Raw genomic sequence first — 14255 nt, 5'->3', positions numbered from 1 at the left:
GTAACGCTGCGTCTCTGTAATTATTTTCCCCGTGAAACAACTTTGAAGTTTGCTCGGACGATAAGAGGCCGTACACCAAACGAATATCCACTCCCTTAAGCCTGCCGGTGGGGTTGCTGATTGCTTCGTCGAAAACACGATTGCTCGCCAAAGTGACATGAAGCAGGTAATAAGACGCTTATCGATATAACGATGACGGATAAGCTCTTTTAATTACGGGATACGAAGCTTGTCACGAAACGCGTGATGAAAGTGCTCCCTCGATACACAGGCAAATATACCGTGGAGTGTGTAAGATCGTACATGAAATAGAAATATTTAATCGGCTCTGATATTAATGTTCCGACGTCGCCTGTGCCGGTGACTCGGTTGAAATCTCTGCCTATGAGAATTGGAAAAGAACGTGTATATATATATATATATATATATAGTACATATATATACTGTGGAATTCATTTAAAGTCTCGAGACATTATTGAAATAGAAGTTTTATTATTAGTATCTCTCTATGCTTTCGGCGAGAGAGATCGGTAGACTGGATGATGTAAATTTTCAGTAAGAAGTGCAAGGAGTGTAGGTGAGTTTGAAGTAGAATTACGAGTGGCCGGAAGAACGCGAGCGAATAATGTTGCGGAAGCTGGTGTGTTTACTCGTCGAGAAGTTTCGGAGCAGCCGGTTGGTTCGTTACGGCCGCAACTCCACTTACAAGTAATTAGACTAACAAGCTTCGAGCCCAGGGCAAATCTCGGTTCGCAATTCAGTAAGCGGCTGTCGGTAATCGCGTCAACTTCTCGCCAAATAATCGTACAAAAATCACAGGGATCGACCTTGGACGGTTATATCGAAGCCGATCAACTTTTCCATCTAATTAAATTCGAATAGCCTTGTATATATACATTGTAACGCGAATTTGGACGTCGGAGCTTCATCGCGATAGCCAATTATGTAGAGAATTTGCTAGGAAGTGAAAGATGCATAGGCAATGAACTTGTAACGGATTGATTTTTAATGGATATTAAAAGTGATTCAATTCTGGTGATAAAGGAGAGCTGTACTTAAGCTATTATTCATTTCGAGAGTTGGGATAAAATTGCCAATTACCGATATGGTCCAGCGTGATACCGTCAAGTAAATTTATCTTACATGAAAAGCTAACGTCAGTCTACTATACGTGATGCGGCGAAACGGGCGATGGCATAAAAACATGCCTTAGGCGATTTGTAAAATTTATCTCACCGCGGCTTGCCGGCTCTTGTGGGAAGATAGTGGCGAGAGAATCTGGGCTAACCTATCCATGCCATGATTACGTCGCGGTGGAAGCTTACGCTCTGCCAAAATCTTCCCAATGTAATACCCTGACCGTGGCATTGTCGGCAACCACCACTTATCACCATCTATCAAAACCTCTTGGAATTCAAGGAAAATACACGAAAATCGTACACGTTTGAAAATACAATGAGATATAAAGCAAGCAGCTGAGAAGAAGAGAACGCTTTAACGTGTTTTTTGTATAACCAAATATAATCGGGGGAGTATATATATATATATCGTTATTATGTAAAACACACAGTTTACTCGTGTAGCGAGATATAGCGAGGAAAGTTTACCTGGAGGGTGCTACTTTCTCACTCGGGAGCTTTTGCAATCGGAAGGAAATCTCGGTGCAAAAACTTACTGCTTACATCATCGCGGGAGGGAATATCTCGCGAAGCTTTATCGTTTTTCCTTGAACCGCTCAAATATCGTCTTTTCCGACAAAAGTACAGGTATGCACTCAGCTCCAGACGAAACACAAAGGGATTCCATCGACAAACGACGCGGAGCCGATATACTGTTCTCGAGGCATCCGATTCCGGAAAGCTTTTCGCATTCTCTACATCACTTTGCGCTTCTGCGTATATGACTTTACGTCGCGGCGTATAACGCCTCGACGCTGAGAAAATGCTGGAACGTGCATTAACCCCAGTGTCACTCCTACACTTGGCAATACGTAAAGTGAAATTTTCAGATGGCTATATTCGAGCGGCAATGTGGACAGCTGTCGAAAGTGTACGGGGGACTATCCAGCAATGGGAAGATATAGAAAGTAGATAAGTCGTGAAACATCGGTAATGGGGGGTGAAGGAAATGAAGATCGCTTGAAAAATTGAAATATCACGAAAATGAAGTCGAGCGAGTTGTCGGTGGATGGTGGGGTTTTGCTATCGGGGAAACGACCTCATAATCGTCGATGGGAAGTCTTGAGGACGGAGGTCGATCGAGATGGCATTCGATGGAGCTGGATTATACCCCAGAGGGGAATCGCTGAAGGGAATCAGCACGATCGCAAGGAACGACTCCGCTGTGTGTACGTACAATCGCCATGGAGTCGGTCATTCCGGATTACGTCGCCCTGAGATCTTCCGGAGATCGCTGATTTCGATCTAACCCCCATCTTCGGCGAACCCTGCAAACTCCGTCCGGAAACTGTATCAGCCTTAATTCACCTATACGATCTGCATTCGACAATCTCCAAACCTAATCACGCTTTTAAGTTTGTATAATAAATTCTATTAATAAGCTTGTGACTACGTAATCTGAAATCTTGGTTCTACTATTAATACGGTATTACGAGTGCAATTGCAAATGGCAAATGGCCAGTAGAGATTCAACTCGTGTCTATTAAAGTTTAGTATCGGACAAAGAGTCGCGATATAATTTCTCGATGGCAAATGTAATTTTAAAAGAGTCGTTTTTTAAAATGGAAAATTATTGATTTTTTATAATTCCATCGGTCAGAGACGAGACGCAAACAAGAATTAAAAGTTTAGTAGAGCTGCGCTACGTCATCTACTATTTTGAGTATTCCGCACAGCCAATAAAGGGAAATTGAGAGGGCGAAATTGAAACGTGGAGCGACGAGTCCTCACGCGAAAGTATAGTTTGTGGAATGCTCTGACACTCGATATCAGTGCTGATGTCGCTTTCAACGGTCGCTTCCGGATTCGTGGTAGATGCAATCGCGAACCATACAGGATCCATATCACTGTACTCCCAAAGTTGTTCTGGGTCCACGGTGACCCTCGATAAACGCCAGATTCGCTATTGATAAGACTCAAATGCGAGACTTGAAACTGCCTTGCCGCTGCATTCCCCCTGACCCCTGACATTGTTCAGTACGATAATTAACTTTATCATATACAACCAGATAACGTAATTAAATTAAAAAGCAAAATCGTGCAAACGTATTAAACGATAATTTCATAGAGCAATTATACCTAACAATGCAAAACAATCCAATCATTGGAATTACCTTGTGTAACGACTTACCATTTAGCAAATAGTGAATCGGTAAATTCGTACTCATGCTTTTTTCATCTAAAAACAGGGAATTGTTAAAAAGACCTTATGATAGATTATCTAGTTGAAAGAGTACAAAACTTTGCTACGTTGCACAATTATAACAGGAATATACATAGTCGTTCAAAAATATATGTCTACTAATAAACACATATTTATCAAGCGTTCATTCATATTTATTTATATTCCTGCAATGGTATGTGTGTGGTGGTTTTTCATAACTTGGATCTTGTAACTGTACAGCCCAATGTAAAACGTCCCAGGAAATTAGCACAGTAGCTCCAATAATAATCCTGACTGCGCTGGCGTTAATGAAATATTTGCTTAATATAATTCATTATGGTACCGTCGTTCCCGGTAAAATACATACGCTCTCCGTCACCTAATAGCATCGAGCGACTCAGAGTAAATTCGTTAGCGATTTATCTCGATACTTTGCCAGTTTTTGCCACCGATCGAAGCTCGACTATCGCACCAATTAATATTTACATCATGCATTGGGCTGTGGAACGTTATTATTGGCTATGATCAACTCATTAACTGCGCCATAGCAGCAGTCGTCCAACTCGGAGCTATTCGCCAGTTGGAAATTTACATTAACGAGGATATCCTGGAGATATGTAACAATGCTGTTATCATAACTGAGGAGTACGGTCTTTGAGTTGGTTTTGTATTAAAGTTAGCACTCTGATGTCCCAATGGTACCAGGCTAATCAAGATTCTTAGTCCAAGTTTGGATATTTGATACAAATTAATCAAACATTCCCGTAATTGATTCAAATTAAACCTATATATTTCAATTAATTCTCAAACTACGTAATGAAGAAATAATTCTTTTACCGTATAGAAAATGATGGAATCTTTTATATTTTGATTGATTCTCGTATAATTTGGTGAGAGACAAGGCACAAATTCGTATTTTTATTCTCGTATTTGAAGCTACACTTAAGTAGCGGATTATAACCGTGTAGTCTGCTGTAAGCTCGAGACAATGGCACCGAATCATATCGCCCAAGTCGAGGCGGGTATTCCTGCTTCGGGGCAAGGCAAGATTTAACACAGAATAAGACGATTACGACTTAGCTTAGCGCCTCTTCCCACCATTAAACAGCTCCTTGCACCTTCTCTCTGAACTTTAAGCCGACACTCGCCGCGTCCGAAACACCGAGTACGAATCATCAATCTTTTATTCCGTCAAAGTCTGAGAAAACTCTGGCGTGCTTTTGCATCAGAACTTAAAGCCCGCTTAAAAGGAAGCTCGCTCGAGTGTACTTAGGAGATTTCGATTGCATTCCTCGCACCAGCCATGATGCTTCTCTCCAATTCTATCATCCGATTTGATTGAAAAAGCACAAAAACTCTTAAATATAACTGCAGCGCGAGAGAAACTTTCAGAGTTATGCTACTCGATGTGGGGCAATAAATAATAACGTGACTGGAAATTGAGAGGCGTATCATATCTATATATATATATATATATATATATATATATATAGCAGACTATACTCGAAGTGGTCCCGTTAAATTAGTTTAGCCAGTCCAATCGCGAAAAAGTCGGTCAAGTATCTCCAGCTGTCCGTCGTTCATGGTCACTATAGGGGTGTACCGTTTTGGAAATCCCTTGAGATTCGCTTTTCCTGCCAGCTTCGGTTCATTCTTTCCGATATTACTTGATCGGATGGTAGCGAAAAATGCGACCCTCGTAAAGTTTCTCGAACACAAAATTACCAAATCTCACGTGTGTTACATTACCATGGAGCTTTCTCGCATCGAATTATGAACGGAGCTTGCGGATGAAGAAGAATAATTTAGAGCCACTTTAAACCAGAGAAATGTATCTTTTTCTCTTCCGAGCGTCGAACGGGAGAGGAATATTATGCATAAGGGATTTGATAAAATTTCATGGAAATACAGAGCGACCCGGAACTTGGGCTTAAAGAATTGAATTTTGTCGAGCGGTGCTTTCGAGTGGCAGAGTTTCTAGGAAAAGGTTTTAATGGCCCTGAAGCTCCTGCTTGATCGAGAAAAGTTTCAAGGATCTTCCATGAAAAAGCGAGTCATGAAAATACTTATGGTATAAACAGAAATATCAGTGAACCTGCTAAACGTGGATTAACGATTTCCTCAGCTTCTATACGAGGCTTTCTTCAAACTGTTACTAAAAGCTCAAAGAGCTCGAGTAGTTTGCTTACGCATTTGCAATGAACCTTAGTTCTGTTTCGCTTTTACGACTTATTTAGACGTTGATTCTAGAATAAGCAATGAAAAGTCTGTGCGTCAGTAAACGTTAATTGGCTCCTATAACTAGCGCTACAGCCAACGTGCTTTTCAGCCATTAGATATTTTTATGCCAACTTTTATTTCGTCTTGAACCGAATCGCTAGGGACACTTTCACGCACCTGTTCCTATAACCTATGAGACTCTCGAGGGGACGAAGAGCCGGGCAAAAAATCTTCCCTCCGCCATTCCCTTTTTACTGTTAATTCAAATGCTATTATCGGTCATCTCATAAAATAGCAAATTTACCCCTTTCCCAGCTGTAAAAGGAATCGATGAAAGTTCTCCCGAGCAAACCTTGCGGCAGATTACTTATATGTACACGCTTCAACAATTTATTTCTGGTAAATTGGATTATCGAAATTGCATTAATCAAATTGAATGGAGGAAGGAGTATACGTTTCGAGTAAATTCTATTAATTCGTAAAACTTGCACGCACCCGCACACACACACACACACAACAAGTTTTAGTTTATTTCCAAGGATTAGAGTGGCAATGAATTCGGTTAAGTGGGAGTTTCGCAATCAAGGAGCGTGCGACAGTTTTCTGGCCTCCCTCGTTTTCTCCAACAGACTCTTCAGCTTCTCCTTCAACATGTGAAGTCGCTCTGCTAATGCACGGTAATCGGCCAGTTGCTTATGTATACTCCAGCAACTTGACCCAAGGCGTCATGAATGATTCAACGCTGAGACGTGAAACAGGGAGCCATTATTGTTATAACAGAGGATGAATTTTCCACGGAACGACGTCTGCGGACGTAACAAGATTCGCCCAGGGCTAACACTTTGTCCGCCAAAATTCAAAAGCTGAATTTGTAAAAATTCCTCTCGCTCTCGCTCTCTCTTCCTCTCTCTCTCTCTCTCTCTTTCTGTATCTATATATATGTATATGGCTGAAGAAAACTTTTGCCATTGGTCAATCACTAGTTATAATCTTATTTAACAGGAAATTTCTAGAAACGAGAACTCCTGCTTTGTGCAAATTCAAGTTAGGCTTCGTTAGTGGTAATAAAAAAGTCTTCCTCTGTTGTAAGTCTCTCAGGTGAGCTGATTAGATTGGCCGCGTCGTCCGGACCAGCCACACCGTATAACTTCATTTTCGAGAGAAAGGAGACCACGGTTCATACCACTCACAAGTTTAGATTTCGATTTGCCAGAATAATAGCAATTTTATATCTTATCTCGTAAAATAGATATTTTATGAAAAGTCTTACCCAAATTGATGAGGTATCTCACTGGGTCAAAAGCGTCGATGCATCGTCTACCTGAAAAGAAAAAAAAAGTGAGATGGAATGTTATCAAATAATTTGATTTTACAAAAATCGAAGCGATCGATTATTGCACGTAAGAATTATATTTTAAAGGAATTTTTGGAAGATTAGAAGCTTCCAGCTCGTATAAGCTTTCAGCCATGGGAAATATGCGTTTCATTGAGGCGCTTTATACGAAATGGAACGTGACGTTGAAATTGATTCGGAGCGAGGCATCCAGGCTGTTTCCATATGTATTCTTGCGCCGAGCTTGGACAGCCGATACCCTTCTTTATCATTTTTACTGCCGAGCGTAGAGTCACCGGCTTCGCCATATTCATCCGCCTGCGCCAGCAATAAAACACAGACTCGCGCTCATATCCGGCTTCGTATCGCTGTTTTCTTCCGCCGCATAATATTTCGCTCGGAAAATTTTCTCTATACGATCAAAAACTGCAGGGACGACTCGATGCCCGCCGGGCAAGAAAATAGAGACGAAGAGAATAAAGTGGCTCGTTGCAAATGTGCGGTAAACTTCCTAACACTGCGGACTGCCTACTTATCGATCCTTTAACTTTCTCAGAGACCATCCAGAGCCTCGGAGGAGCTGGCCCAACTTCTAGGACACTCCGAAGCATTTTCACCGATTCAACGATGAACAAATATCTCTATGCACACATTGATGATGCAGTGCGTTAAGGAGACTAGAATATGCATAGCATAAGGAAAATTGCAAAAACATTATTGATTGGTGAAACGACGGAATTTTGAGTTTGCGTCAATGGTTGTTAGTAGATAATTGACAGGCAGGAAATAAAGAAGCTAGAGGCAAACTAACAAACAAGATAGATTTGCTTCTAAGCCCGAGGGAATTTTGGACCACGATATATAGAGATTCGTGTAGCAAATTTGAGGCGAGGCTTGTAACATTTCCAGGCCACCTACTTCACGACTCCTCTTCCACTTCGTATAAACTCATCGGGAAAGTTGGCGTTCCGGCTCCTTCCGTAAATTCCACAATTTGCTATTCGCGTGGTCCAAGCTAAAGATCCTCCATGGATCGTCCTAATCCCGCAGGAATCGATACTTCCCGCAAGATATATATAGCTAAGAGACAGCTTAGCGATAGAGGGGGAACAAACTCTAATCTCGGTAAAATTAAATTTCAATCTCGAATAGGTTTTCGTTCCTCTTCGACGAAAAATAACTTCTCGACACGTACATGCCGGAGATTTCACTGGTGTTCGTCGAATGTCCAAGTTCAAATTAATATAATCACATATATCAACGGACTGGATTATGGCGTTTTCGTGTAACAGCTCGCATCAACGCTTTCACACCGGCAGTTCCGTCTGCAGAATTCGTTAGCAAGTTGCGAGGAATTTTCGGAAGTTCCGTGCAAACTCCGAGCTTTTCGAAGTATAAATCCAAAGTTGAGCGTGACGCGACACCTCGCAAGGTAATAAAGCCCTCCTCCATATTCTTTCAGTTTTATCAATGCAGTCAAGGTGATCCGGTATTAAATAAAAAAAAAAACTATATCCCGCCAGTTCTCCGTCCTTTCATTCGAGACTCCGAGCAATAGAATTTTTCACAAAAAGATATTGCTCGTGTGTAACATGTTTTTTAGAGCCACACGTGGGAATGCTTTTTTCGGCAGACTCGCTTATTGGTTTGAAGGTCAGTGAGAGCGGCGACGAGTAGTAAAGAGCGAGGGCAGGTGGCTTAGGAACGAAGAAACTTCGTCGAGGAGGAGATGGAAGATGGACAGATACGGCGCATTGGCGAATCCCTGGCTCAACTCGCTAGCAGTTTGCTTCAAGGTGCCAAGACGAAGTGTTGTAAACGCGTCGTCTCCTTCTGTAAGCCATAAGAAACACACACGTACCGATGTAAAGCTGAGGCAAGACTTCTTCGGACTACTCTGGTAGTCTCAAAAAGTAGACAGTCAAATTTCTTGCTTCGCTTTTATACGCCAACAAGAGCACCCTGTGTGCTTATATATTTGCAAGTACCTTATGCATATATATATAGTGTGCCCCACGAGAGTGATTCGATTCTCTTTGTTGAAAATTTCGAAATACGGATTTATATTAGAAACTTTTGTGCTTTGATTAATTAAAAATTACAGATCCTTACGATTCGCAGCGAAAACTTGGCGTAACTATCAACTCGTAGCACCGTTATCGTCGCTTGCAAATGCCTAATCCATATGCGAATGCGGAGCGAAAAGTGATTGTCGCTATCACTGTGGGAATTCCCAGCTTACGTGCATAATTAAGCAGAAATGGCGTCGTGCATTTGATGAAATGCGAGGCTTTATCCGATGTTATGGGATGTATGATAAAACAGTAATTCATGGTGTCCTGATTACACCGGCTGCGACCAACATTTGCTTCATACATCAACTCGTATCAGCATCGTTTGCTATCTTAACTCATTTATCCACTCCTCCATCGAAGCCTCCGACGAATTTCAATAATCCAACCGCCGAATCGTGGTCTCCCACACCATGAAAATTCACTCGCTCGCTCCTATACCTTCGCTATTATTTATCAGTTTTTTAATTAAATTTCGAGAAATTGCAACATATGACCCGGACAATTAGCAGCTTTATGAAATTTTACAGGTTGAGCGAATAAACTACTTTGCTAAGTCACCTGAAATGCGCTTAGCTTTTCATATCGGATTAGCGAGTTGGGAGAACAGGGGTAGAAAAGGCTGGGGCTGACCATAATAGGATGATAAAGCGAATAATAAGCCATCCCAAAGAGAATGTTCGCCAATGTGATTCCATGTAATACCTAATCCTCATAAGTATAATTCTCCTCCATTCCAGCATCAGTGTAAAATGATTAAATTATTAGAAGTTACCGTTTCAATTAAATCTTAGGCTTAACTGTTACTCCTGCATTTTGATGTATCTCGTGATTTCTCGCTATATTCGTGGGTAATTTTTTCATCCACCAAATACCATATATAGTATAGGAGATCGTTTTGGGAACGTTTGGTCTTTGACAGAGAATGGCGATGGGAGTGGGGGATGAAGAAAGAGAAAGGGAGAGAGAGAGAGAGAGAGAATAAGAGGAGAGGAAAGGGGTGATTTTAAGCCCCTCTACGAGTCGTCGGGCTTCTCGCGGCGACGAAATAAGATACTTCGTGAAAGTAATTTCCCCGGGAGAAGTAAGTTTTCGCTGAGTAATAGGTTCTGCGCTGCTCGCGAGAGAAAATCGGAAAGGAAAAGCAGGATTCGCCGGAGCTTCGCTACCAGAACGAGAGCACTATTGCCAGAAAAGATTCCATACCCGAGCCGCCGGCTGCTGAGGTTAAAGGTCGAAGTGTAACTTTAATCGAGAGGACTCCCCTATTCCACCTCCATCAACCTCGCGCAGGAACCGGCAAACTCTCCCTCGAGCTCGAACGTGAGAAATGGGATACTTATCTGGCGCTAATCCAAAGATAAGTCAACTGTTTACTCTATTCATGATGTACAGCGCCAAAAATCTCCCCAACCCTATATATATATATATATACCATTCGGACTAATTCCTGCCGTTTCCTACCTATATTTCACGAGTAAACACGAAGAATATTAAAATTCTACCCCTTTCGCGTTTATAAACCCATTAAAAAGCACTTGGTGACTCACCGAGAACATGAGGAACCGCAACTATATATAGGGGCATCATGCCATACAGATTTCGTTGTTAAAGCCCCGGCTCTTCCTCTATTCTACGGGCACAGCGGTTCTGAAGAAGAAGCGAAATCTGGAAGATTATTTTAAGCTCGAGTAAGTTAAACCTAATTGAATTGTGTTTGTGTATTCCAGCTCTAAAGTAATCGCGAGAAAAACCGCGAAACGTGCTTCAAGTGGTTTTAATGCTTTTTCCTTTCTTCTTCTTCTTATCGAAAATGATTTGATTACGACTAGCGCGAGTTCAACGACTGCAAATAGACACTGTTCCTCGAAACTCTTTTTATTGATCTATTATCGGACATTTTTCAGCTTTCGTAAGCACTAGTCCACTTGACAATCGCATTGATTTTTTATCAAATAATATCCTGAGGTTAAAATTACTGCTACGAGTGTATATATTGGAGGATCGAACTTCTGTCGTCCTAAATAAGAAACTCGCGAGTAAACGAGCTTATTGGAACGAATCATTGGTACGGAATATTATTGATCTCAGAGCGTGATGCAATCTACGAAAATTCCAGACTTGCTACACTATATATACAGTCAGCTGATCAAAAAGAGGGGGGGGGGGGATATACGACAAAATTTGTTTATATAATTCAACGATGATATTAAATTTCTATATTGGGCTCCTGACTGAATTATATTCTAATTGCAACATAATTCAATCGATAGGGTTATATACGTGGTGATGAAATGTTACAGCATCAGGATGCCAGGAACTAGATGGGAATTGGACCTTACTGGGAAAGACTTTATATAGGATCGAAGGAAAGTTTTGGATGTATGGCACTTTGGGTAGAAAACGACAGCGACGAAATTGCCTGGGATTACGGGTGACCGAGCGAGGATGAACATTCCGACCAAGCAGAGGTTGTCAGATTTAGCATACAATCAAGCATTATCAGGCATGGTGGGTAGAAACTAATGGTTGGTTGTGGTCAAACAGTAATCAGTAATCAATGGTCGCTCATAGTCAGACGATGTATCGCGTGAAATCAGGCGAAATCTGGTGAGCTAACAGCACTGGCTGCACAGCTGCTGATAAAATTTATAACTCGCTACTCGATCCTCAGAAATTTGATTAATTGCACCAGGAACTGAATCGACGATAGTGCAATGACATAAAAATATCCTAACCAATTAAATTCACTAACCATAAGCACAGAAAACTCACGGGGAGCTCGAATAACGTATTTCCTGCAAAAAGCGAAACGTCGATATAATTGATCAATTAAGATAACGACTTGCATGAGCAATTACCTTAGCGAACAAATCAAATATACAGTGGGGTAATATAACGAATTGAAGTCTATTAAACGAAATAACGATTTACCCACTGTCACTTTAATCAACGTTAATTATTTTCAGTTTCAAGGATTTTATTTCGATCGTTGACAAAGTTTGACAGATTTTTCTTCGTAGCCATTGGCTGAAATTCCGACGCGAATAATGCATTAGGTATGATAAAAGTTCGGGAAGTTCGTTGCAAAATCTCAAATATGCGGTTGCCACTCGTGGGAAACGTTACGGGCCAATAAAACTCGGCCACGATAACCATGTCGGATCTACACCGTTTCACGAGCTCGAACGTGGGGCAAAAAAAAAATTAGTCCTTTACTCACACTGTTAGCAATCTGTTCTAGGATATCGACGATTCCATTCTCGTTAAGCATCCTTCAAACGATAACGAAGAGTATTCTAGATTTGTAAGGGTAAAGAAGCATATATATACACTCGGTCGCAGTACCTATACAGCATATATGATTCTATCAGTAAACTTTCGAGAGATCCAATCGCTGATTTTCGCTCTGTTCTATCGAAGCATCAAACAATGAAGCCAGAGTGGAACTGCAGATCGCATCTATCGATTTTTCAAGCTGGACATTACACAGGCCGAGTGTTTTCGTGAATGTAGATTAGTAGGTTTGCCCATACGTATATATATATACAAGCGGTTGTAGTCGAAGACAAGAGTGAATCGGCGCGGCAATACAATGGGCCATTCGCTTTCGTTTCATTGTCGCGTCGCGTTCCTTGAATCGAGTCACTTTGGATAAAGAGCTTTCTTTACTCTGGCCGAGCAGCAATGCAATCCTGCTTCTGGCGAGAATTCCATTCGCCCAAAGTGCGATCGTCACGCTCGACAAAAAAAAGAGCAGCCAGCCCATTCCTTCTCGCCAGCGGAGCAGTGCTGCAGCTCCAGCATCGCGAGAAAACGACGGTTGTTGGCCCGTTTTTATATCACGCGCATTAGGAAATGAAGAAACATCACTCGCAAGCCGCCTTCCCCAAAGACTCGCCGGGCGTAAAAATCTCGAGAAAGACGCAAGCGCGCGGGTTCTTGAAAAGGGTTCGACGAAACGCGGTAATAACACGCTGGAAGGCGGATAAAAGCCTTTTCCGACTTTAAACCAGCGCGTAAAATATGCGTGAACGCGGTGTATAGCATTTTTCCGTTCGCGAACGCGGCGTGAACGGGCGTTGGATTTGTAGCAGGCAAAAACTCAATATAAATGCAAACGAAAATTCGATTGACCAAAGACGAGCAAGACAATAGAAATTTTATTGATTTTTTCAGCCGACGAGGTGGTTGGCAATGCAGGAGAGGGGGGGGGGGGGAGGGGGAGGGGAGTAGAAGAAAATGGTCTATCAAAAAGTGCGCAGCTGGTCTAAAAAGGACCGGCAATTGGGTGATAAGGGAGTTTGCTTGAAAATTTAAATTGAACGCCGGAGATAAACGTTTGAGGGGCGAAATTAAGTGACTGCAGGTTTGGTGAGTGTTGGAGAGGTTGGGAGGGGAGGGGTGGGGGGGGGGGGGGTGAGGATGGAGAAGGAGAGAGGTGGAAAGGGGTAACATTGGAAGAAAAGGTTGCTGCTGCTGGCGCATAAATCCTGAGACAATGTTACCATACCGTAAATCACTCTCTTAACGAAAGTCTTTGTTGCAATTTATGCGAGGTGAGCCGGTAAATCATTTCGGGAACCGATGGGGGCAATTTATAACAATTAAGCCGCGGCTGGCGTGGGCGCCAGCGGTTTCCTTACCGCGAAAAGAAGACTGCAACTAGCGCGTGAGGGCGGTAATAAGTCTTAATAAGCACAATGGTAGCGCGCCGCTTTGGAGGAAACGACCTTGCTATGCTATAATGTCACGCTCTTCATTTTTTCCATCCTTCCTGTATCCGAATCTCCCCCCATTGTACCGATGTTACACAAAAATTCTTCGCTCCTCTGCCGAGGAAAACTCTGTAAAATTAATCAGTATGGAGAAAACACGAGCACCGCAACACAAGGTACGTAATACTTCTCTCTTTAATGCAATTTAATAATATTTTTCTAGACGGCAGACGCGGGCTTCTTCTTAAACGGGCAACTATAAAGTTTTGTCAAACATTAATCTTTTGAGCGGTGGATATTGTTTTTCGACGGATGCTTCAGCCGAAGCGAGAGAGGAGGAAATAAAACAAAAATAATCAAAGGGAGAGATTAAAGAGCCTGGGTAGAGTTTGGAGTCTTTTATTTAGAGTCGGGCGTGCGTATAAGCATAATGACGCTTATAAAAAAGCTCCACCCCCTCCTCCCGACTACTATAGTCCACCTTTTGGAGCTTCAGTCGCCTAAAAGCGGATCGTAGCATTTCCTCGCACGTTCACGCAGGTCGCTCTCGCTTTGCCGTTTCTGCTGCAG

General features: G+C 42.1%; 1 protein-coding gene across 3 annotated transcripts in view; it reads right to left on the bottom strand.

Moving 5' to 3' along the window:
- Ddr (discoidin domain-containing receptor 2) overlaps positions 1–14255 on the bottom strand; it is a 126330-nt gene that overhangs the window by 92104 nt on the left and 19971 nt on the right. For all 3 annotated transcript variants that reach the window (XM_066736403.1, XM_066736402.1, XM_066736404.1), the window contains exon 3: positions 6833–6883. The gene's annotated coding sequence lies outside the window, so the exon portion shown is untranslated. The remainder of the gene's footprint in view (positions 1–6832; positions 6884–14255) is intronic.

The sequence above is a fragment of the Prorops nasuta genome, unplaced genomic scaffold (genome assembly GCF_024137725.1).
Source record: "Prorops nasuta isolate Cenicafe-Biocafe unplaced genomic scaffold, Cenicafe_Pnas_1.2 PNAS00015, whole genome shotgun sequence".
In the NCBI taxonomy this organism is placed as follows: Eukaryota; Metazoa; Arthropoda; class Insecta; order Hymenoptera; family Bethylidae; genus Prorops; species Prorops nasuta.
Note: the sequence above shows the minus strand (reverse complement) of the source record. Positions and strands in the feature narration are given on the sequence as shown.